Source organism: Oreochromis aureus, linkage group 22, assembly GCF_013358895.1.
Source record: "Oreochromis aureus strain Israel breed Guangdong linkage group 22, ZZ_aureus, whole genome shotgun sequence".
In the NCBI taxonomy this organism is placed as follows: Eukaryota; Metazoa; Chordata; class Actinopteri; order Cichliformes; family Cichlidae; genus Oreochromis; species Oreochromis aureus.
This window is the reverse complement of record NC_052962.1, coordinates 41,233,213-41,257,182: the sequence shown is the minus strand read 5'-3', so window position 1 is coordinate 41,257,182 and position 23,970 is coordinate 41,233,213. Positions and strand designations below refer to the sequence as shown.

At 47.8% G+C, this 23,970-nt stretch overlaps 1 protein-coding gene across 2 annotated transcripts in view; it reads left to right on the top strand.

Annotated features, from left to right (window-relative positions):
- Positions 1 to 23,970, top strand: part of LOC116322258 (semaphorin-6D-like) — a 103,367-nt gene that overhangs the window by 18,232 nt on the left and 61,165 nt on the right. Inside the window, exon 2 of one of the 2 annotated variants that reach the window (XM_039605598.1) lies at positions 21,721 to 21,821. The exons of the other annotated variant lie outside the window; for it this stretch is intronic. The gene's annotated coding sequence lies outside the window, so the exon portion shown is untranslated. The remainder of the gene's footprint in view (positions 1 to 21,720; positions 21,822 to 23,970) is intronic. 2 annotated transcript variants of the gene reach the window in all.

Genomic DNA, 23,970 nt, shown 5'->3' with positions numbered 1-23,970 from the left:
GCAGCATCCTGAAACAGGATTACACGTCAAGCTTATTCCAGCACAGAGACGATGCCTGCATCATGTTTATTAGAGATCAGGCTCCTCCGGGCTCCGGGCCGTCACGCCCTTACAGCAGTGAATTGTGGGTAGCTGGAACCCTCTCGGATATCAGCTGGGTTAACCACAGAGGCCGATATTTAAATCAGATGCAAATGAAGCCGAAAATGTGCTCCGAGCTCGTTCTGCTGCCGAGCCTGAGAGAGAAACTTATCGGCTCTATTTCTGGGAGCGTTTCAGACGCGGCGAGGAGCGGTGATGTCACAGAGCTGATCTGATTCTTGTTTCCATGAACGTGTCACAGACGGGCTGCAGGAATAACTGTGCTGTGTTGATCTGGGATCATCTAACATTTAATGTTTCACATGATAGTTTAAACACATACATGTTTGAATCATGCAGCTCGCTGATGGCATGTTTTACATGGACAGGGATGAGTCTAAAGGGGGGCCATGGGGGGCACTAATCAGAATCAGAATCTTTATTGTCATTGTCACAGGTACAACGAAACTAAAAGTGGTCCCCGATCAGTGCATCATCCCTAACAATATCAAAATATAAATAAAACTATAAAATTCAATCAATAAAATAAATAGAATACTTCAATTCAATTCAATTTTATTTATATAGCGCCAAATCACAACAAAAGTCGCCTCAAGGCGCTTATTAACACTTGAAGTGTTAATAAGAAGTATCAGCAAACATTCACATAGATTCCCACATACATGCTTCAGTCAGCGCATAGATTAACACAAGAGTAGCGTGATGGACATTTTATTGTAGCAGTATTCAGATGTAGGGCTGCTCGATTATGGCAAAAATGACAATCAATTATTTTCACTGAAATTGAGATCTCGATTATTTGACGATATTTATTAACAATAACAATGTATTGAATAATGGCTTTAAAGATTGTCAAAAAATAATATAAAATAGTGTGCAAATACTGATTACAGTGCAAATGTTTGCAATAGAGATGGCACGATACCACTTTTTTATGTCCGATACCGATACCGATATCATAAATTTGGATATCTGCCGATACCGATATGAATCCGATATAGTGTGTTTTTTAATCAATAAAACTGTTTTTTTAATATCTTGCTGCATTTTGTATAAGTTCATACTAAAGTTTAAATAAACAATAACACTAAAGCTATTCTGTTATACCTGCATGTAAAAAATACACTGCACCCAAAATATTTCATAGTTCAGCAACACTGATCAATCTAATAAACTTAAACCTGCTCCATCCTCCCTATTCTGGTATTTTAAAGAGTACTTAGCAGAAATATTAAGCAACCTAACTAATAGGGTTGCAAACTCCCAACAAAAAAATAGGAACCACCCCCACCCTCCACCTCATGATGCTTAATCGATGTAATCAACTTTAATTTGATGCAGGGTGAAAAAAAAAAAAATGCACAGAAATAAATTATTTTTCAAGAATAATTAAATAGATTCAACATCTTTCTTCAACAGAATTGCAGACTGCACAGATGGTACCTTCCCAAAGGAAAAAGTACTATAGCTTACTAGGGTATATTAGACTTAACAGTTACTATATACAGTAATGGACTTCTATACATTTTACATCAGATTAAAACTTTGGGTGTAAGATTCAGATAATTATTTATTAAAAGCTAGACATTTTAAATGAGAATAAGAAAGAAAAAGTATGTCTTTGTGCCCCTTTTCCCTGTTCATGCCCTATCGGCCCCCCTGGCTACACTTTGCTAGATCCGCCCCTGCACAGTTACCAGCCGTCAGCTACGTAGAAAGGATCCTGGTGTAGAAAGTAATATTAAATAAATTCTAACAACAGCTTATCAAGCTTAAACGTGCTGCTGTTGTTCAGCCGCTGGTTTCCTCTTTCTGGTGCAAAGTGGGCCAAAAACAAAGAAGAGAGACGGACTCGACAGAAAAGCCGATCAGCTGATCATTGATCAGTTTCACGATTGAAGTAGCAGCAGGAGAGGGAGGGAGAGAGAGGCAGTCGCTCCATATATCGGTTGTTAAGCTTAACGTGGGGCGCTTTACAAACATTCAGAGATGAACTTACACACTTGCTTTACTTCTCTCTGGGATAACTTCCTCGGAGATGAAATGCTGGTTTGGTAGCGAGGCTACAAATACACACAGCCGCTCTATCACGTGACGCACACTGCTCCGACGTGCTACGGTTATGAGCCGAGTTACGCCGTGTCGCAAGTTTTGTGAGGTGTTTTTTTTTTATATTTAATGTATCGGATTACACTTTTAATTTCTCACCGATATCCGATCCAGTAATTTACGTCAGTATCGGACCGATACCGATACGTAATATCGGATCGGTCCATCTCTAGTTTGCAATATAAAAAATAAATGAAAAATGTAAACATCTATGTTTAGTGAACTTCAAAATACTGCACAATATTTGATCCACGTCTGACTCCGTGAACCCATAATGTTTCCACCAATGTTCCCTCTAATATTTCATGTGTCTGAGCGAACACACAAACTCCCTGAGCGTCCCCTTGGACCACTGTGAGCGACATCAGACGCTGTGGTCACGCCAGCATCTAATCCGTCCAAGTTACATGGTTTATTAAAATAATCAAATTACAGCATTTACATTTATGTTAGACTACTTTTAATTAACTGCTTTAGCCCACTTACAATGAAAATGTAAAAAATCCTGTTCATGACCTGTGTAGTATGTTAACACTATTGGAAGTAAAAATAACTTGAACTCCAATTTTGAAAACACAACTTTCTTTCTTTTCTTTTTTTCTTCATAAAGCTCTGACTTGTATTATGAGTCTGTGGTCTGGGAGAGAGTCTGTAACTCTGTCTGCAAAATACAGTATATAATGACCAATGTTGGGCAATTAATTATATAGTTACTTCTTCAAAAAAGTAACTCAGTTTGGCAAACAACAAAGTTTTTTGGTATAAAGTCCACACTTTTTCCGTCAGTTGTTCCGTCTGTCCTGCTCACATCTCCAATGGTTGGACACGTTGTCATTAACGTGGCGTCACTGCACATCAGCCACGCCGCTTTGCTAGCTAAAACACCGGTGTCGGCACATAAGGACGCTGTCATAGCCTGTCAGCGACGTTGATTAGCTGCGTATATACGAATGTGAATCGCATCATTGGCTCGACTACAGGATAAGGTGGCATCGTTCTAATCCCATACAGGAGCAGCCAGTCACTTACTGACTAACACCTAGGGATGGGTACCGGTGTCCGGTGCCATGATGGCACCGGTTCTGACATAAACGGTAGTAACCAGACCGAAAAGCAGCGCGCATTTCGGTGCTTTATTTCGGTGCTTTTTTTTTTTTTTCCTGAGTCAATTCTAGCCAATCATTTTACGTTTCCGAGGATAGTAGGCGGGGCCAGGTACGTACGTTCTTTTAGAGCAGAGCTACAGATTAAAAATGCCCAAGGCGAAGCGGTCAAAAGTCTTGCTGTACTTCACAGCAAAAGATGCAAACTCAGCAGCCTGCAACAAGTGCTTTAAGCTGATACTGTGATACTGTCAAAGGAGGTAACACCTCAAATATGATGAAACACCTGGCGACGCATAGCGGGTTTTTTTTTAAAGCCGAGAAATGCGCCGTGTTTGATAGCTTGCTGCGAGACCTCACACCGTGCACATCTACTGCGGGTGTGGTGCCTGTTATTGGACCCGGAGTTAGCAACATCCCCCAAAAACCCGAAGAGGAGAGTCCTGGCCCCTAGCCCTGCCAGCGTAGCAGAAATGATGAGGATGATGATGGCAGCAGCAGCCGTTCTCCTCTGCGTGAGTAGCTTCATGTTGTTCGTGTATTAACGTTGAGTACACTAACCACATTATTACATTGATGCATGTAAGGTGAACTAGCAAACACCGTCGTAGTTACATGCGGCTGTCTTCTTGTTTGATGGCAGATACTCCCTTCACCCTGGTCAAAAAGGCTAAAATGACCAAAGAAAAAGTGGAAAACAGTTAAACATGAGATGTTTTTGGACAAAGTTTGTGTTTTTTCCATTGTTTAAGCACTGCTTCCAGCCAAGAGTGATACCATATATGCCCTATAGCTGCAGAAAAGGCTAACATTGTTATCTTTTTACAAAAAAAACAGCTGAACATGAGAGGTTTTTGGACCAATTTTGTGTTCTCCATTCTTTAAGCACCGGTTTGAGCACCGTTTAAGCACCGGCACCGTTTCAAAAGTACCGGTTTGGCACCGGTATCGGATAAAACCTAAACGATACCCATCCCTACTAACACCGCAAAACAGAATTGTTAAAGTATTTATTTTAATTTCAATTCAGGTTAGATTTTTTTGTGCGCATGATTTTCTGTCTTGCAGAGACCGTGCCAGCAGTGCGCAATTGCGCACGTGCGCAGCTTAGAGGGAACATTGGTTTCCACACCACTGAAGTCGTTTTACCTCTTTTCAACCAACGGCATTCTTTCTTCAGCAGCCATTATCCTCTCCTCTCCAAATAACTTCTGCTTAGCTTTCCGAGCTTCCCTCGGGTCCTCTTAATTGTTGTGACGCGTGTTCGAAAAGCAGCAGAGGTGCGCTCGATTTGCCACATGGAGCAGCGCCGAGTAAAGCACGAGGAGGTGCTAATAATCGGCTCAGTCATTTTTAATGATCGTTGAAAACCCAGATCGTAATCGAGATTAAAATTCGATTAATTGAGCAGCCCTATTCAGATGTGTTATTGCAGTTGGGTAAAAGCTGTGTTTGAGTCTGTTAGTCCTTACACTGATTGCTCTGTACCGTCTGCCTGAGGGCAACAGTTCAAACAGGGAGTGGCCAGGATGTGAGGTGTCTTTTATGATGTTTTGGGCTTTTTTAAGACAGCGGGTGGTGTGTAGATCTTACAGTGTGGGGAGAGGGCAGCCAGTGATCTTTTGGGCGGTGTTAATGATCCCTTGGAGTGCTTTCCTCTGAGCCACTGTGCAGCTAGTGTACCAGATGCATATGCAGTAGGTTAGTACACTCTCAGTGGTGGCTCTGTAGAAGGACACCAGCAGTCTCTGTGTGATTTATTCCTCCTGAGAATTCTCAGGAAGTCTGTTGGGCCTTTTTCAGCAGAGACCATATTTATTTCACATTGAAAGTGAAATGATCTAAAATCCTGTGTTAATATTAAAAAGCAAAGCTTTTTCCACACGCAGGTAAAACTCTGAGGGTTGGTGGGTTGAACATCATAACGTCTGTATTCAGCAGTACAGACACAAACCTGAGGATGCTGAGACGCACACACACACACACACGCACACACACACCTTCAAACCACACGCGTACAAAAACTCGCACAGCCTTCCAGAAACACAGCGAAGAGGAGTTTGTCCTGCCTTAGATGTGATTACATATTTATCTTATTTTATCTGACTTTGTCCTCAGAGACCGCGATCACGTGACTGCGGCGCAGACCCAACCAACAGCAGGGCCGTAGCTCTGATTCAGTGTTCATTAAAATCCTCATGAGTCCACAAGACCAATTACTGTGTGTGTGTGTGTGTGTGTGTGTGTGTGTGTGTGTGGGGCTGCCATTAGTCTTCCACTTGAAGCACGCCCCCCCCGCCGCCTCTCATTTGTCTAATGGATGAAGACTTAAGCCCTCTTAAAACACAACGTGCACGCTCGCTGCATGTGCACGGTGATCCATTAATTAGCTTAAGTGGACCCTTAGCCCCCACCCCCCCACCCCCCAGCCCTCACAGCAGCCCCTCTGTCGCTCGTCCTGTCGTCCTCGGTAAGAAAGCGTCTGTGAAAGTCAGCTGATTTATCTGTGACGTTTCAGAATCTGAGCCCCCCCCCCAGTCCATCCTCTCTGAGATGTTTCCAGGCAGCTTTCCAGATTTTCCAGAATCCCACTATTTATCCCTTTAAAGGGGCGGAGCAGCAGCTTATCTGAGAGCCTCGGCCTTTTCTTCTTTGTGATTGGCTCCGCTTCGTCCTGGAGCCGTGAGGAATGTTGCCTCCAGGGGAATTTTCCTTTATCTGTTCCTGAGACGACTCCGATGGGGCTGGAATGTGGAGGGTGTTCAACATGAGACCAGAGGACCCAGGGGGGTGCATTGGTCCTGTTCTGGGGACCGGGCTCAGAAGTGTGATTCAGATTCAGGGAAGCTTTATTTACCGTTTCATGACTACAAAATATCAACAACAAGAACTGTTTCCACGGTAACAGTAGGAGGAGGAGATGGAGGGCAGACAGAGACAGTTTTCAGATGTGAGCATGTTGGAATAATACAGTTAATCCAGCATCGGCACAGAGCTTTAAACACACCTGCACACACCGAGGAAAGCCAAAACCATGGAGCCGTCCAATCAGAGCCAGTTATTTCCTGCTTGAAGAGCAGAGAGCTCAGACTCGATCGACCAGCTTAAACAGGTGTTCTTTACCTGAAGAAGGTTTTACTGGAAAGACTTAGGGATTAATTTGATGAGGAGCAGCACACCTCACACCTGCAGCAGAAAGCTGATTTATTGATCCGTTTCTGGATCAGTAAAACTGTATCAGCTGTGCAGCCACGTCCCCCCCCAGAGGTGAGATCAGCCAATGAAAGCCTGTCTCCTCCGTGATGCTGAGGGCTTTGCTGTCGGTGTGGAGCGAGGCCCGTCAGACGTTCAGTCTGAGGCGCTGCAGACCTTCAGCAGTGTAACTGCCGCTCATACCCGTTCAGGGCTGGAGGACTTCCTGCTGAAGCACAGAACTCTGTGTGTGTGTGTGTGTGTGTGTGTGTGTGTGTGTGTGTGTGTTGTTGCAGCGAGCTAAGCTGACACTCAGGAATGCTGTGACGTCACACAGACTGCACTTTCCCAGCATTCCTGGCTGATGACTGCGGCTCTTTCTCACGTTAAACCCTCAGAGCGCCATGGACTCGCACGCCGACGCTCCTCATCGGCTAGCTGAGGTTTGGTTGAATATGACTCATCGGATTTGCGCTCGTTGTTGTCAATGTGAGGAGGTCATGTGATGGTCATGGCTGTTGACATCGGGAACCTTTGGGTCAGGACGCCGCTGTGAGAGAGGGCGCAGTCGTGTCAGCGTGAGAGGAAGTGTGTGCGCGTGATATCAGACAAACTGTAATAACTCGAGACGCTCATGCACGCGCTCACACCATCACAGAGCTGCGGCTTCGTGATGACCTCTGACCCTGTTTCAGGCTGCTCCCCTTAGCAGGAGAGAGTCAAAAAGAAGTCATGTGACTTTGTAGACTTTCAGCCTGTACGTCCACTTCCTCTTTGGGAAAACTGAGCCGGGCTGTTCGGTGTTTCAGAGGCAGGTGAGTGCTGACTCGCTGCTTCTTCTTCATGTCTTTGTTTCTTGTGATCACACACAGACGGAACAAGGAGGAGAAACACAGCTTTGACTTTGTAGCTCGGACCTCCACCTCCTCCTCCACCTCCTTTGGTTCTGATTAGCAGCGTCTCTGTGAGTCCATCAGGGTCAGTCGTCTGTCTGAAACCACACACACACACACACACACAGAGTTCAGAATAATCCTTCTTTATATGACTCTCCTCTTAGTGCAGCTCATCATCTGCTACTGTTTCCATGTTAACAGCAGGAGGAGGAGGTGATAGCTTTGATAGCTTTGTTCTGATTGGCTGGCTATATCCTGTGTCTGTGACATCACACACAGCCAAGAGCCGAAAAAACTGTGTGAGCCCGAGTGTTTCATGCAGACGCCTGGAGGAGGAAGTTTGGAGGAGCTGTTTGGAGGAAGTAAGAGTGTGACATCCTCGTGCTCCACCGATTGGGAAGCTGCCGGGGCTGCAGCTTGCTGTGCTGCTCAGCGTTCAGTCAGGTCAGGGTCAAGGTTCAGTCAGGTCAGGGTCAGGGTTCAGTCAGGTCAGGGTCAGGGTTCAGTCAGGGTCAGGGTTCAGTCAGGGCAGGGTCAGGGTTCAGTCAGGGTCAGGGTTCAGTCAGGGCAGGGTCAGGGTTCAGTCAGGGTTCAGTCAGGTCAGGGTTCAATCAGGTCAGGGTCAGGGTTCAGTCAGGGTCAGAGTTCAGTCAGGGCAGGGTCAGGGTTCAGTCAGGGTCAGGGTTCAGTCAGGGCAGGGTCAGGGTTCAGTCAGGGTTCAGTCAGGTCAGGGTTCAATCAGGTCAGGGTCAGGGTTCAGTCAGGGTCAGAGTTCAGTCAGGGTCAGGGTTCAGTCAGGGTCAGAGTTCAGTCAGGGCAGGGTCAGGGTTCAGTCAGGGTTCAGTCTGGTCAGGGTCAGGGTTCAGTCAGGGCAGGGTCAGGGTTCAGTCAGGGTTCAGTCAGGTCAGGGTTAGGGGGGCGCCCAGCTTCATCATAACAGTCAGAGTTAGACTGTAGTAAATCACTGTTTGCTCTTATACAGCTACAAACATCAGGCATGGCTTTTAATAAGAGCAGGTCACGTGCACAGTCCTGCATTCCCACTGACATCTATGACTTTGAGTTTCATGGTGTAAATGAATGAAGAGCTTGGACAGAAAGCGAGTGGACTTGAAGACGTCACAGCTCCTCTAATGTTTCAGAGCAGATCCTGGTGTGGACCTCACTCTGGATCTAATGGTTCTGTTGTAAATATAAAAGCATAAAATTCCTGTCAGCTCTAACACACTGTTGTTTTCATATCGCTGCCATGGTCTTTGAACAGCAGCAGGCCTGCTTAAACTGATGAATTGAGAAAATCTGCTGGACTCTGGATGGTCTCATCCTAAACTAGAATGACCACAGGTGTGACCACAGGTGTGTCCCTCAGTGTTAGCCCTGTGAACCTGTTCACCTTCAAAATAAAACTCATCAACTAATCAGGGAATACACATTTGTCCTTAGCAACCACTGGCTTTGGCAACAAGTTTGAAGCCTAATCTTGAAAGTAGAGATAGTGTCTGTCTCCTGAATCCAAACTGGAAGCTGGTTCCACAGAAGAGGGGCCTGAAAACTGAAGGCTCTGCCTCCCATTCTACTTTTAAATACTCTAGGAACAACAAGTAGGCCTGCAGTGTGAGAGTGGCCTGCGTGAGGAACAACATGAAAGATCCCAGAGCTGGAGCTCGTTACACGTGTACAGCGTGAAGCTGAGCTGCTGTACAATAAGGTGGTCAGACATTATTTTTATGGCTGTGTGACTTGATGAACTTACATATGAACCAGTCTACCTGTGCAGTGAGGGAAACTGCTGCTCTGAGCCTCCGAGCCGTGAACACACCCTCGTCCTGTCCTTCAGAGTCTGTGATGGCCGGCGTTTCGGTGTTTCAGCAGTGTAAGTGTCAGAGAGACACGGCGCCCTGACAGGCTGCAGAAACACCAGCTGCATACATTTAACACCTCAGAGTGTGTGTGTGTGTGTGTGTGTGTGTGTGTGTGTGTGTGTGTATGTGGTTTAAGACTGCAGCACACACTCTGCACGCTCACCGCAGTCTTTCTGAAAAACCTCTGAATGTCGGAGTGTTTCCGGATTTCGGCTGTCAGTCAGGCGTGATCCGGGCTGTGCCGGCTCTCTGACAGTTTGAGGCCGCCGCTCGCTCGGCGCCTCACGGTATTCACGTCTCTGCTGACCTGTTTCTGTGTGAAGCCACTGCTGCTGCTGTTCAGATGTTTGCACTCTAAACTGTTTTCTGATGGTCTGTCCCACGAGTTTAACATTTATTGACCAAAGTGCTCCACAGCCATCATCGGTGGCCTGATTTTAAGTAAAATAACTGAGAGCTGAGGAGGCTGAGCCTTTGTCTTCTTAAAAAGAGTCGCGTTTGTCCTGAGGTGCTAAAGCCAGCCGTGCAGCTCCAACCTGAAGCTCGCCGTCCTTTTTAATGATCGAGTACTTTTCATAAAAGTCGTTGGAACTGTGGAGATGCTCTCGCGTCGCTGTTCTAAGGTTTTCATGCCTTGATTCTGAGACGTTCTTTCTGTTTGTGCTGCATTTAGACTAACCTCTGTTTCTTTCTCTTTTTCCATGTGCTGTCCGTGTCTGACCACCGCTCCTCAACAGGTATGTGAAACATGAACGCTTTAATGTCTTTGCTTTTGCTGTCATGTTTGTGGCTTTTCTCTCACCTGTACAGGTGAGCGTTGGTGTGGTTTGGTGATGAGTTTTTGAAATGGTTCGTTGGTGTAGTATTCTCAGTCTTTGTTATTCTGTGGTTTTATCGTCACGGATATCAAAAGTTTAGCTTCCGCAAACTTACTGGATTAAACTTGATGTTAGCCGTGTGGTGTTTTCTGACAGAGCAGTCGCCCCCTGCTGGTTTAAGTTGCATTTACAGGATAAACCTTGGGCCTGTTAACTTGAGCTCTGAGGTTTTAAACCTTAATAAGTGTTTGAAAATCTCTGATGGTTACTGGACAGTTAAAGAAGAGTCGAGTCTGGTGTTTGCTATTTTCTGTTGCTAGCTCGTGGTGTTCCTCAGGGAAGCGTCCTGGGGCCTTGCCTGCTCATCGTTATGCAGGCTGTGCTCGGAAAATGAATGAGCAGCAGTATTTGGGGGGCTGAGCGCTGTTCAGCTCAGTTTAATCAGTAAATATTGCATATTTATGGTTACCTTCAGCAGTGAAGAGTTGGCTGCAATAAAAACCCAGCAGAGGATAAAATGAACCAACCAGCACGCTGTTATCAAGTAAAATTACAGATCAGTCCCTCGCTGCCTGTTTGGACAGGATTTAAAAAGCGTGTTGCAGACTGAGCGTGTGCAGCTGCAGCTCTCGCAGCGATTAAAGCGACTGAGCTTTTTATGAAAAATCCACTTTTTGGAGCAAATGAAAAAGTACCCGTCTTTGTCCCCGCTCCTCCAGAATGTAAAGTCTGACGGTGGCGAGGCTGCCAGCACCGCTTAACTTCACTTCACTGAGTTTTAACAGCTAATCTGCCAGATGGTGAGCTGTACCCAAGCCGAGATGGAGAAATTCCCAGGTTAACTTGTCTGAACACGACCCAAATCAGCATCGCGCCAGCAGACAGCTCGCACAGGTGGGGGGCTTTTCTGCGTCCTCGTCTCAGAAGCTTTGGGGACCGAGAGAAAAACCAAAACTCGCTGTTTTGTGTTTAAACCGTCAGAAACGACGGACTGCTGGTTCACGGTCTCAGGTGTCTGCTGCCGCTCCACCTGTGATCTTCCTCGTGAGTCAGTGATTGATCGTGGAAAACACATTGGCACTCTTTATCTTCTCCTCGCACTGACAGGACTCTGCTTTTCACTGTGAGAGAAATCTGAGCCGATGTCGACGATCAGAGAAACCTGCAGCCTTCGGCTCAGGATTTACTCTGCAGCCGTCTGACGCCTGCAAACGCCAACGTTTCACCAAGAAAATGATGTTTTTGTTTCGCTTGGAGAAACCAGAAGGAGCAACACGCTGCAGCGACTCTGGTGTGTCAGCAGCCCCCAGTTTCCTGCAGATATATAGTTGTTGGCCTAGCTTTGCACAGACTGATAGCAGCGGGCCGTTATCACAGCGCTTCGCTGCATTTGGATCTGTTTGGACAGCTGCAGTGGTGCAGGTGCCAAATGATCACGACTGCACGATTTCAGGGAAACTGTTGTGTTTCTGTCCAAACTTTGATGACATGTGACACTTCTGTTAGCAAATCAGGGCCAAACATCAGCGTTGCCGTGGTAATCCACCACTGAGCACCACAGCGTCATCACGTTCATGTTTAAACTGATGTCTGGACCACACACTGTATATAAAAGATGGACACGCTCTGTAAAGCCTCAATGTTAGTGAGTTGGCCTGTTATCAGTTACCAGCTCTGGAGTTCTGTCAGCACAGTGACCTCACAGCAGCCGTGTTATTGGTCAGACACGCTCTGCAGGTCAGCTAGCAGCTACAGCCACCTGTGTCACCGTACACCTGACAGTCAACGAGGCCACGCCCCCACGAAAAGCTGTTATTTAAACACCTCTCTATAAACAAGTTTATTTTAAAATGGCGGTCTCTGGGGACTGACTCACTGCTGCCCCTGCTGGATGTCAGAGGAACTGCAGGTTTCTTTGTCTTTGTGAAGCTTGGATGCTCACGCCTGTCTCAGAGAAAGAGATGGAGGTGATCTCTGCAGGCGACGCTCTAATCCCGCCGAGAGCAGATTAACCCCTGAGAGAGAGCTTCTGTGTCGTCAGGTCTCAGCAGTAATCTGATTTAGACCGACTGTCGCCGTCTCATCTGTCTCATCCCCTCATCCCCTCATCCTCTGGCCTCGTCTTCTCTCCTGCCTGTTTTCTCTCATCCTCCTCTTCCTCTGACCTCGTCTTACTTTAATCCATCTTCGTCGCTTCTTCCTTCAGCCTCCTCCCCGCAGAGCCCGCCTTTCCGTTGCCACGGCAGCCGTGGTATCCCAGCATGCTCGGCAGGGGGCTCAGACTGTGGAGTGGCCGAGCGTCTGCTTGTGTCAGAGCTGAACGTGATGAAGCAGATGCAGAAGTGATGAGGGAGGCAGGAAGAGAGCAGATAGAGGATCGGACGGGAGGAGGCAGGTGTGGCTGCATCCTCTTGTTGTTTCTGAGAGGAAACACGACGACTGAACCAGTGTGTAAAAACCAGCTTTAAGCTAAAGTCTCAGTCATCACTGAATATGGAGAGGTTGTGTTTGGCTCACAGAGGCCTCAGAAAATCATTATTAATCACATGTGACATAAACTGCAATCATGAGACATCACAGGTCAGCTGCTACCAGAGGAACAGCCTCAAACCTGCGTTCTGTCTGAAGGTCAGCAGGGGGCGAAGGCTAAGACCATTGACTGTAGAAAACATGGACGACGCGACCCCGCCTCCTCCCATTGTGCAAAAATGAAGCCAAAATATCCCACTTGTGGACGCTGCCATCTTGCAAATTTGGAGCCAGAGTCTGCGCAGTAGTGACTTGAGGTGGAGTGACTGTGTAACGCTCCCGCCCACACACCCGCTGGACGTGACCGCAAACACGCACCTCTACACTTTTTACGTAGCCCGGCTGCTCGAGTTCTTTTGCTGGTTTACCGCTGACGACTCGTTTAATTAAGGTAAATACAACCATGTCACTGTTATAAAAAAAGACACACAGTTTATCATCTTACAGTTCTAAAATCACTTTGTTGTTAATTCGTTTGCTAGATTAGCCGCTAGCATACGCACTGTGTTGGAGGCTTGTTGCTAGCTAGTTAGCGATGCTACACACCTGCTACTCTTAATAGTCTGTGTTACTGAAGGATTCAGCACTTCTTATGTTTGTTATCCATTTTTAGACAGCGATGAGATCATCTGCACACGCTACAGAGGCCCAGAGTTACTGTTAATATCAAAAATATAATGCTGTCCTTTGAGATTTTAACATAAGACTGTGGACGGTAGTTATGGATTAGCTTACAAACACGTTTAACTTACCGAAAAAGTGCAGCGGGGCCTCGGGTCCTTCTGTCGGGTTGTCCAGTTTACTGAAGAACACCTCAGGCTGTCAGGTTAAAACACTCGGTCGTGTTTTCGTAGCGTAAACGCTGGCCCTCCTCTCAGAGCCTACGCTCTATCTGCTATTCCCGAACAGAGATACGCAAGTTTCTCCGTGACTGCAGCTGCCAGTCAAAGCTGCTATGATGACGTTTCACCCCAATTTAACATCACCGCGGTAGGAATTAGAATCAAACTTATGGGAAAGGAGACCCCTTGGACATCAATCAGCATGATGAGAACTATTGATAACAAAAGAAAGAATCTTTGGAAAAAAATTATCTGAGGAGAATAAATTTATTTTATTCTGACCCCAGTCCCATCCGCTAACATGGAGGAGGCGGGGTTTATGGCCTATACTGCAGCCAGACACCAGGGGGCGATAGAGACGTTTTGGCTTCATTTTTGGGGAGCTGTCGCGTTGTCCATGTTTTTACAGTCAATGGCTAAGACTTCCAGTCCTACAGGAGGCTTTCTGACCTTTGACTCACCAACAGTGATGTCAAGGTAATCAAACGACCCCTATGAGTGAGCACTTTGGAGACAGTGGGAAGGAAACACTCGCTTTTAACTGGAAGAAACCTCCGGCAGAACCAGGCTCAGTAAGAATCTGCTTAGATACCATATTTCTAAGATTTTCAGGGCCGAGTACAATAACCTCAGTTTGATCTGAATTAAGAAGCAGAAAGTTAGCGGCCATCCAGGTCTTTATGTCTTTAAGACATTCCTGCAGTTTAACTAATTGGTGTGTGTTACCTGGCTTCATGGATAGATAGAGCTGCGTGTCATCTGCATAGCAGTGAAAATGTATACTATGTCTTCTAATGATGCTGCCTAAGGGAAGCATGTACAATGTAAACAGAATTGGTCCTAGCACTGAACCCTGTGGAACTCCATAATTGACCTTAGTGGGTGAAGAGGACTCTCCATTTACATGTACAAATTGGAGTCTATTAGATAGATATGATACAAACCACTGCAGTGCAGTACCTGTAATACCTACAGCATGTTCTAATCGCTCTAATAGGATATTATGGTCAACAGTATCGAACGCAGCACTGAGGTCTAGCAGGACAAGCACAGAGATGAGTCCACTGTCAGAGGCCATAAGAAGATCATTTGTAACCTTTAGATGTGGTCTGCAGAATGAACCTGTCTGCGTGTCACGATGTTTGTGCTGTACGCTTCTTTTCTTTCTGCAGCCAATCACAGCAGCTCTTGTCCTCACAGTGATTGGCTGCAGGCTTGTTTTGTGGTGCACATCTGTGCAGCTGGGCACATGTAGCTGCAGTGTGGCCTCGGAGGGCGAGGGTGGGTGTGTTGCTGTAACGGGTGAAGAAATGAGGAGAAATGATTTCATTCAACAGGTCCTCAGAGAGATACATGTACAAACGTGTGTGTGTGTAGGCACAGTTTGGCAGGCGATTGTTCCTCCTTTGTGTAGCCTTCATTACGTGTGTGTGTGTGTGTGTGTGTGTGTTTGCACACACACACACACACACACACACACACACACACACAGAGATGAGTATTTAAGAGCCGGCCTTGAGTCTGGACGTTAATGGAGGGATGAATTAATGGAGCTCAGATCTGCTCTGGACTGCAGTCAATTTTACTGGGAATGAGTGAGTGTGAGTGAGTGTGAGTGGGAGGTACACAATGAGAGTGCGTCTCCTGGCTGGTTGCAGCTCTAACAGCAGATCCTGCCTCGTGGTGGGCGTGGACAGACCTCCTTGTTCACCTGCAGGTGTGCGCTGACACACGCTGAAACATTTGTGTTACCTGGGTGAATGTCCGCCCGCTCAGTGCTCTATTCGTCTTGTTTCATTGGTTTTGTTTATATAATTTTACTTTTGCTTTTAAATTAAACACAACATGCTTACACAAAATCAACCAAGAACAATTATTACATTTAGCATTTGTGAACTTATAGGCATGAAAAGAAAAAAAGAAAGGGGAAAAAAGAAGAAAAAATTATAGCAATATTAACTAAATAAAGAGTAAAATAAACTAAGAAAATTCACGCGGAGTGTGAGGCATGAATTATGATCAGTTAATTTTTAAGAATTCTAGAAATGGCTGCCAAATCATACAAAAACTCGCCAGTTTCCCCTTTCTATCAAATCTTATCTGCTCCACCCTGGCCACAGACACCATCTCATTAAGCCACCTGTTAAAACACGGGGCCGAAGAAGACCGCCACTGTAAAAGAATAAGATTCTTTGCAGCCAGCATACCCATTGTAATTATCTGTTTTTGTGAAAAGGAAAAAGATTCGACTGATGCAAATGATCCAAGTATATCCAATGTACCATCAAGTGGTACTTTGTTTCATTGGTTTTGTGTATGAATGAGCGTCCCTGGTGTGCGTCTCTTTGAAGCTCTGAGGTTTGAATCCGGGCCGACTCGTTGGCTCGAGCGTTTGAGTTGATTGAAAAACAGCCACAGAACACCGAGCAGCAGGAAACGTGTGTGGCCACAGGTGACGATCAGGTGACCCCGAGGGTCAGACGGGTTTGTGCTTCAGTTTCATCCAGAAAAGCTCCACCTGTTGGTGACCGCTCAGTGTCAGAGGTCACCAACTAGGCATCGTGAGCATGGGCGGAGTAACGAAGGCGTAACGCTGTGACTGAAGAATCTGCAGACTCTCTGGTGTGCAGCGGGCGGCGGCGGTTTTATTAAAGACGACAGTCAGTGCGAGTCTGCGAGGACGCTCGCTGTGATGAGATTTCATTTCTCTGTGAGGCCGCCTGCATTTCCATGGCGATTATGAACCACATTTATTTTATTGGATGATTGGACTCTGTGATGAGCCTTTTAGCCTCACGATGAGTGATTATTTCAAGCTTTTTGTGAATCCAATAAATTGGCCTTTAAAACGACAGCGAGAGAGGCGGGCTGCAGCGAGCCGCCGCTGCTCAGTTTGCATTTTGATGGAAAGAGTGGAATATGTGAGCGCCACGCGGCGAGGCTTAAAAACACAATGCATCTCCTCCAAACGAGCACAAAGTCATTTACTGCAAACAGCTCAGTGAGTCACGCTGTGTGTGGTCAACACACGTGCACGCACACACACACACACACACACACACACACGATGACATTCAGTGTTGTCATCAGACGATCTGTGTTTGTTATCGCTGCTGTCGAGAGCCGCAGGATCAGCTTGTTAGTCTGAGAGATGTTGGCCAGCAGGAGGGTGTGTGTGTGTGTGTGTGTCTGTGTGTGTGTGTGTGTGTGTGTGTGTGTGTGTGTGTGTTTCTGTGTGAGTGTGTGTTGGTTACACTGTAAGTCGACTTCCTCTTGGACGTCAAACATTGTTGGATATTGGTCGGTGGTGGGCGGGTCATGTGGTGTTCACCTGGGCGGGAGCGTGTCGTGGCACAGGTGAGTGTGGGCGGTCGTTCCCTGTGAGGTCAGCTCGGCGCCTGGCTCGGTGATGCAGGGGCTGATGGGGGATTTTTTTTATCCTCACAAATACTTTGGATCCATTTTCAAGCGTCTTTCCCGTTAGTCCGGCAGAGACGGATCTCCGGGCTGGGAAACGCCTGGCGGAGCAGCCTGTTGGCTTTTCTGCAGCGTCGCGTCCAACCGGCCCGTCTGTGCGGGCGGCGAGGAAAAGCACACGGTGCTGCTGTTACGCTGTTATTTAAGATGTTGGGATCTGAGCATGCTCAGTTCAGAGGCAGCACCAAATCACAATGACACACCCACCAGTGATGGGCGTAGTCACAATGACACACCCACCAGTCACTCCAGGCACTCAATGATTAAGATTACTGTCATTATTATTAGTAGTAGTATCAGTATTATTGATTAACTCGATGAATTGGTTTAAATGTGAGACGTTAGAAATGGTTTTTGGAGTATTTCCTTCAGTTTGTTCAAATGAAAAAATACTGTGACATCATTGATCACTCATGTGACATCACTGTTGATCATTTCTGCTTTTATGTCACTTTAATGGAAAGAAATCAGCTGTTAGAGCTTTAAAAGCATCAGCTGTTGTTCATCCACAAAGTAAAAAAACCCTCCATATTCTCATAAATCAGACAGCAGAGCATCGTTTCTCACAAACTTTAATGAGTAAAACATGGCGGTGGCGTGCTGACAGTCAGGTGCTGCGCTGCTCTCGGTGACAGATCAGCGACGCAGGAACGAGCGACAGATGGCGGCGACGCTCAGATCAGATCAGAGGCTTTAACGCAGATTTAAAAGCTGCTGCAGGCCGAGCTGTTCAGTTAGTTACTGTTATTATCCAGGCAGGGGCGCAGGGTGGGGGCGCTGTGCAGCCCCCACAGCACCGCACGGCGCCGGTCGCTGACAGGTGAGACGCTTCCTGAAACGCCACATCACTGACATGAAGAGGTGACCCTCTGTCAGCTGATGCTGCCCAGGTGTTCATCAGCGCCCTTCATCCCTTCCTGTTCATACTATTCCTCCCTCCTCTGTCTGTGACCGTGTCAGCTTCACTGACCCGAGGATCGTAGGAAATCTGGCTGTCTGTGTCTCCGGCGTCCGCTGTGGTTGTTTGGCGTCTCTGTTAGAGAGCGAGGCGTCCCCAGTTTACAGAATACGTCCTGTTTGGACCTGTTGTCTCAGTGGACTGAGGTCAGTGGTCACGTGGGCATACGTCCTGCTGTCCAATCAGTGATTGATCTAAAAATAAAAGCATTTCCAGTCCAGCCCCCCGACCCCCTCTTTTCTAACTCACTCCCTCCCCCCACGGACGGCGGTAAGCTGCCATGTTGGTAATTGTTTGACCTCTGTAAAGTTGGCCCTGTGACCCAGCTACAGGCATCCTCGAGTTGTTCCTGCTCTGAGCACCACTGCCAACATCCGAGCTTTGACCTGCCGGCCTCAGGAGGAAGCTCCAATTAATTTGATGTTGTTTGCTGCTGGTGACGCTTTTCTCCAGCTCTGACCTCTGACCTCTCTGTGTTTGTGCTCCATGTTCCTTCCTGTGACCTGAACTTTGACCTTTGAATGAAACGCAGTGCTGAAAATGAGCTAGCAGCAGCTTAGGAATGCGTACCTGTGCATAACTGTGCACCCTCTTCTGTCTCATGAGAAACAGGAAGTGCATGTTTGATTGCAGCACATGCAGCTTCACCTGCTCCTCTGCCCTAATGTTCAGAGTTACTACAAACACACCGTCTCACTGACTCCTGCAGGTACGCCCACACCTGTGTGCAGGTGAGGGACGGCCAGGTGTGCAGCGTGTTGTTGAATGGAGGCTGATGTGATGTCATTTGTGAGAAAACTCTGAGGTTGGCGGCACGGACTGAGCTGAGCTCAGGTGTGCTCTGATGTTCGTGCCCAGGTGTGTGAGTGTGTGCGCATGCGTGTGCGTGTTATCAACCAGCAGGTCAGTACCTTCAGCAGGACATCCAGCCTTCCTCACTGCTCTCTGTTGTCTTCCTCCTCACTGCTTTGATGCGTTGCTGATACTGAGGCTCGTGGCTTAGCTAGCTTTAGCTTTAGCCACTCTGCCTTTGTTGGCTTGTTTAAAACGTCCGTGTTCACCTGGCTGACAGGTTTACAGGTCTGAGACTGAGGATTGTTGTCACCGGCGTTTCTGTCGTGGTCACCTTGGTTACTGTGGCTATTGTTGTGTTAGCCTGTGGCTAACTAGCTCAGACCAGCTCGTGAATGGTGCTGATAAGACAAATCACGTTTCAGGTTCATGATCAAGAATGTCAGTGTTGGTGTTCAGAGGAAACTCAGGTCTGTGCGATCCTCCTTTCTAATGACTGACCCCGCCCCACTTTTTGAAGGTTTTTGGAGGTTTTTGGAAGGTCTTAGTATGTGTAGGGGTGGTGGTGGAGGTGGTGCCTCACACATGTTGTGGTGTAACTGCTGAGACGAGTCACAGAGATGAAGCTAAACGTGGCCCGTGTTGAAGACTCACCTGAGAACCATAATAAAACGGTACTGATATCATCAGGACAGAGGCGGGACTTAGAGACGTCAACGCAGGCATGAAAGTAAATCCATCAGAGTGGACGGCAGAGGCAGACACGAGGATTAACCTCAGCAAATGATCACATGTGGGATTAGAGTCGGACGCGCGCGTGTGTGTGTCTGTCTGTGTGTGTGAGTGTGTGTTCGTATGCGTGTGTGTGAGATGGGGATGAGGATGATGAGGATCAGATTTGTTGCTGAGAGGATTAATCTGCTGAACGACTGAAACTGGAACAAAGCAGCAAACATGAAAACAAAGCTCAGAGGACACTGACCGCAGCCAATCAGAGAGCCTGTTTACAGCCGCAGGTATTGATTATTGATCAGTCTGTTTGAAGTGTACATCAGAAGATCCCAGAGAGCTCGCAGTGGATGTATGGGTGGCTGTGTCGATGAATGGACGGATAGGTGGATGACTGGATAGATGGACAGCTATGTGGATAGGTGGGTGGGTGGATGGATGAGTGTAAAGGCAGGTGAAGCGTGTGAATGAGGAGACCAGTCGAGCTCTTCTTCTCGCTGCTAGCGCTGAGGTCACAGGCCGTGGTGGGGGCGGGGACTAACGTTCAGCAGGCTCCTTTGTGCCAACACTTCTCCTGAAGCGGTGCCACAGGCACACAGATGTTCTCCAACCAGCTGGTGGGTGGTTGGTGGAGGTTCGTTATGGTTACTCGTGTGCTATAACTCACAGGCATACAGTACTGCACCGACACCCACTGTGAGGTTGCTATGGTTACCGATGGGTCGCAGGTCAGAGAGACGTACAGATGCAGAGAAGTCGCCTTCCTCGCTGACTGCCGGTGACCAAGGCAACCTGCTAGAACCAGAGCAATCACAGTGAAGCTTTTGGTGCAGTAGCTACGCCTCTGTCTGAGGTGTTCTACACGAGTCACCATCAGTAACCTCCACCTAATGGCCTCTGATCCCAGTCTGGGCGTGTGCGCTGAGGTCTGACTGGCTCAGTCTGTTTCTGTCTGTGTCACATGACCCACCTGCCTCACCTTCCTCCACGCCCGGTGGAGCTACAGGTTTCAGACTGCGTGATGTTAAAGATGACCTCGCTGCACCGATGGGTCGACGAGCTGAAAACCACCGCGATCTGCGCGAGGAATTGTTGATCACCGTCAGTGTCAGAGGTCATGTTGGTAACCGTGGTAACCAGCAGGCCAGGAGTCAGACTGAAGGCCTGCAGCAACTCCGCTCCCTTTGCTATTCATCTGTGTGACCTCGTTAGGAGGGGTGCCTCTAATTGGAGCCCGCTAATGGCTCCCATTAGCTCGTTAGGTGAGGTTAGCTCGTGCAGAACTTCTGCTAACGAGCACGGACACGTTTCTTTGTGAGCAGGGAGTCGCTCGCTGTGCTCAGGCTACACTCCACTGAGTTCCTCTTCCTGAGAAACCAGCTCTGTTCATCCAGAGGGAGCTCCTCCTCCTGCCGCACTGTTTTATTTCTCTGTGAATGAATGAGCGACGGGCCTCGGGCCTAACGGCAGCTGATTAGATTTCCTTCGATCTGGACTCGTGCCACCAGCCGAGAGCAGAATCCTCCAGAGAATCGATCCTGAACAAATCCAATCAGCTGCAGACGCTCGCTGAGCGGCACCAGGGGAGCCTCTTTGTTTTACACGAGGAGCTTCCTTTAATCGTGTTACAGCGTCCTGAGTTTGCTTTCAAACTTCCTCCTCAAACCCTGACTGCATTCCTTTAGAGCACAAACTCCAGCTGGGAATGTTCTAGAATCAAATCCTTTAAAATCCAAATCTGGGCAAAAACAGTGTGAGGCTGAACTCTGCTTTAGCTCTCGGCCTGTCTTCATCTTCATCTTCATCTGTCTAAATCTGAGCTGAGCCTTAAAGCCCGCCACACGCTGCACCATTAATCATACTGGTGTTAAAGAGTACTCCACTGATTCAACTAAAAGGTGATGTGTTGCTGGTGTGTTGATTCTAGCGTGTTGCTCTGGTGTTTCATTCATGTTGCAGGCGTGTTGCAGGCGTGTTGTTGGTGTGTTGCAGAGGTACTTTGTGTGTTGACCTGCAGGTTTTAGGAAAGTGTTTTTGAGTGTTTTTATTCCAAGCTGACAATAATTTTAATGTCAGGATGTCTTCATACAGCAAGCTGCACTGATTGGTCATCAAGCTGTGGTTCACTTTCCTCTCCTGTGATTGGTTGATCTGTTGGGCTGGCCCATGGTACACAGCCACAGGTCCGTCCTGATGAGGCGTCTGTAATCAAAACACCACAGAGACTGTTAAAAGCAGCTCATCATGTTTGCTCAAAGCTTGAAGCACAAATGTTTCGGTCCTTTTAAACTTTGTCGTTTTGCTGTTGCAGGACATCTGAGGGGGTGCACCCCCGCCTCCTGACTTCCTGTTTGCTGCTGTCTCTTGAGCGTCCAGAGGCTTCACCTGTCCGTCGCAGCAGATTTTCACTCTGTAAGTACGGTCACCCTTCAGAACCACGCTAACGTTCCTCGGGAGCTCTCTTGCTGTCAGCCAATCACACGACAGGCTGACTCAGTGCTGAGCTCACATTTGCAGCCTTTCATTTGATCAGAGCTCTGTGACTGTCAGTCCTCTGCATGCAGCTTCATCACATGGAACTCTGCGTCTTTTACCTCATGTGACAGTTTTCACGATTCACGCCACATGGTGTGTCTGCAGTCCACCAACAGACATGCAACATCATAAAAAACGTCTCTCTCCAGCCTTCCTCAGTCGTGTTGTCATCATCATCATCAGTCTGTTTGTAATGATGAAGATGAGCAGAGATGAAGCTCACATCAGTCCAGTTTTCGCTCACAGACTGCAGGAAGCTCGATGCCAAAGGCTTTTCTTTGTGTATCTGTGTTAAGGACATGAAGGATGTAACAGCCACTCGTGGCCCCGCCCACTTCAATGTCAGTGGGTGGTCCTCGTGTGAGCCGCCGACTACAAACAGGCGGAGTTTGACTCCACGTTTCATTCATAGTAACGATAAACTGATGGTGCAGTCACAGCTGGTGGTGTGTATGCAGAGCGGCCATGAAGGTGATGTAATGCCACGCCCACTCTCATGTTTCTAGGTGAAGGTGAGGGTGTGCTAAAAAACCGAATCACTGATGAAAGTGACCTGAGAGCACCTGGTCTGTGGCGTGGAGGCGGGACGGCTCAGAAACAGGCTGTGTGACATCACGGCTGATCAGCTGCGCTCAGAGGCGGTGCGCAGACGGGTGTCACTCAGCGGGTTGCACCTCCCAAATCTCTGAGCTGTCTGATCCTGGGGCAGGAAGTTCAGTCATTGCTCTCAGCCCCGGTGTCTGGAACAATTAAAGGAGGTTAGGAAGGAGGAAGGGAAGCTAGGAAGCGTCCTTTTCTCCACCCTTTTCTCCACTTTCCCTCGCCTTTGTGTTTTCTTCTTTGCTTCCACTTCCTCTTTTCCTCGTTTTTACTTCCAGCTGGTTTTTGTTGTACTTGCTCATTCCAACATCTTTCAGTTGGATCCAAACTTTCCTTCCATTCCTTCTGTTTCCCGTCTTATTCTCCCTCGCTCCGCTCTCATTAACCTCCATTCGCCCTCACGCTTTGCTTCGACCTGCTCTCCTGCTCATTTGGAAGTCTTTTAATGCGCGCCCCCACCCGGCTGACCCTGATTTCACTCTTTGTCCCGCTCACTTCCATTCACTGCATTCAGCCCGAGCGTTTGTGTTGCTCGCCTCTTTGTCCAGCGGGAAACTTCCTCCGGTGATCGACAAGGAGGTTGCCAGATGTCAGAAAGGTGGGGAGGCGTGGCCTTGGAGTCTGTTACTGACAAATGTTGAAAATGAAGAGAAACAGATGAACGTGTGGAGGTCGAGGGTTGAGCGCTCGGCACACCGCTGACACCAGAGCACTCACATTCATGATAATCCTCCACCAACATCTGCAGAGCTCTGATTCAATCACTGTGGCAACGCTGAGCTCTGATTGGATGGTTTCTGATCCTCACACTCTTTCCAACACCTCCAAAATCATAGGAAGCAGATCTGTACCGGAGCCAGGAGCTGCTTGGCGAGCTTCCCCTCGTGTTCCCGGCGTGCATCAAATGGGAGGAGAACACAAAGAGCCGATTTCAGGCGCCGTGACATCAGGATTTCACGGAGCTTAACAGACGTGTCGCCGTGCCGCCCAAATCTGAGGCCTGCAGATCGATTACAGCATGGATTAGCTGTGAGCTCGCTCCACACGCCGCGCATTAATGCAACACACTTCAGCTGGAAACAGTCACAGGCCCGAGGGGGCGGAGCCTCCAACAAGCAACCTCCACTCAGCCTCCATCATCTGCTTTACACGATCAGGGGGCCTCTCAGTCACCCTGCTCTAAGGGATGGTCCTTCAGCACAAACACACACACACAGGCACACACACACACACAGACACACACACTAACACACACACACACACAGACACACACACTAACACACACACACACACACATAGACACACACCATAGAGCTTCATCTCACTGATCAGCTTAATATAAACACATCAGCTGGCAGGGAGGCGACCCCAGTGATACCAGTCTCACTAAAAACTGTTTGGTGCTTCTGATGGTTAATCCTGCATC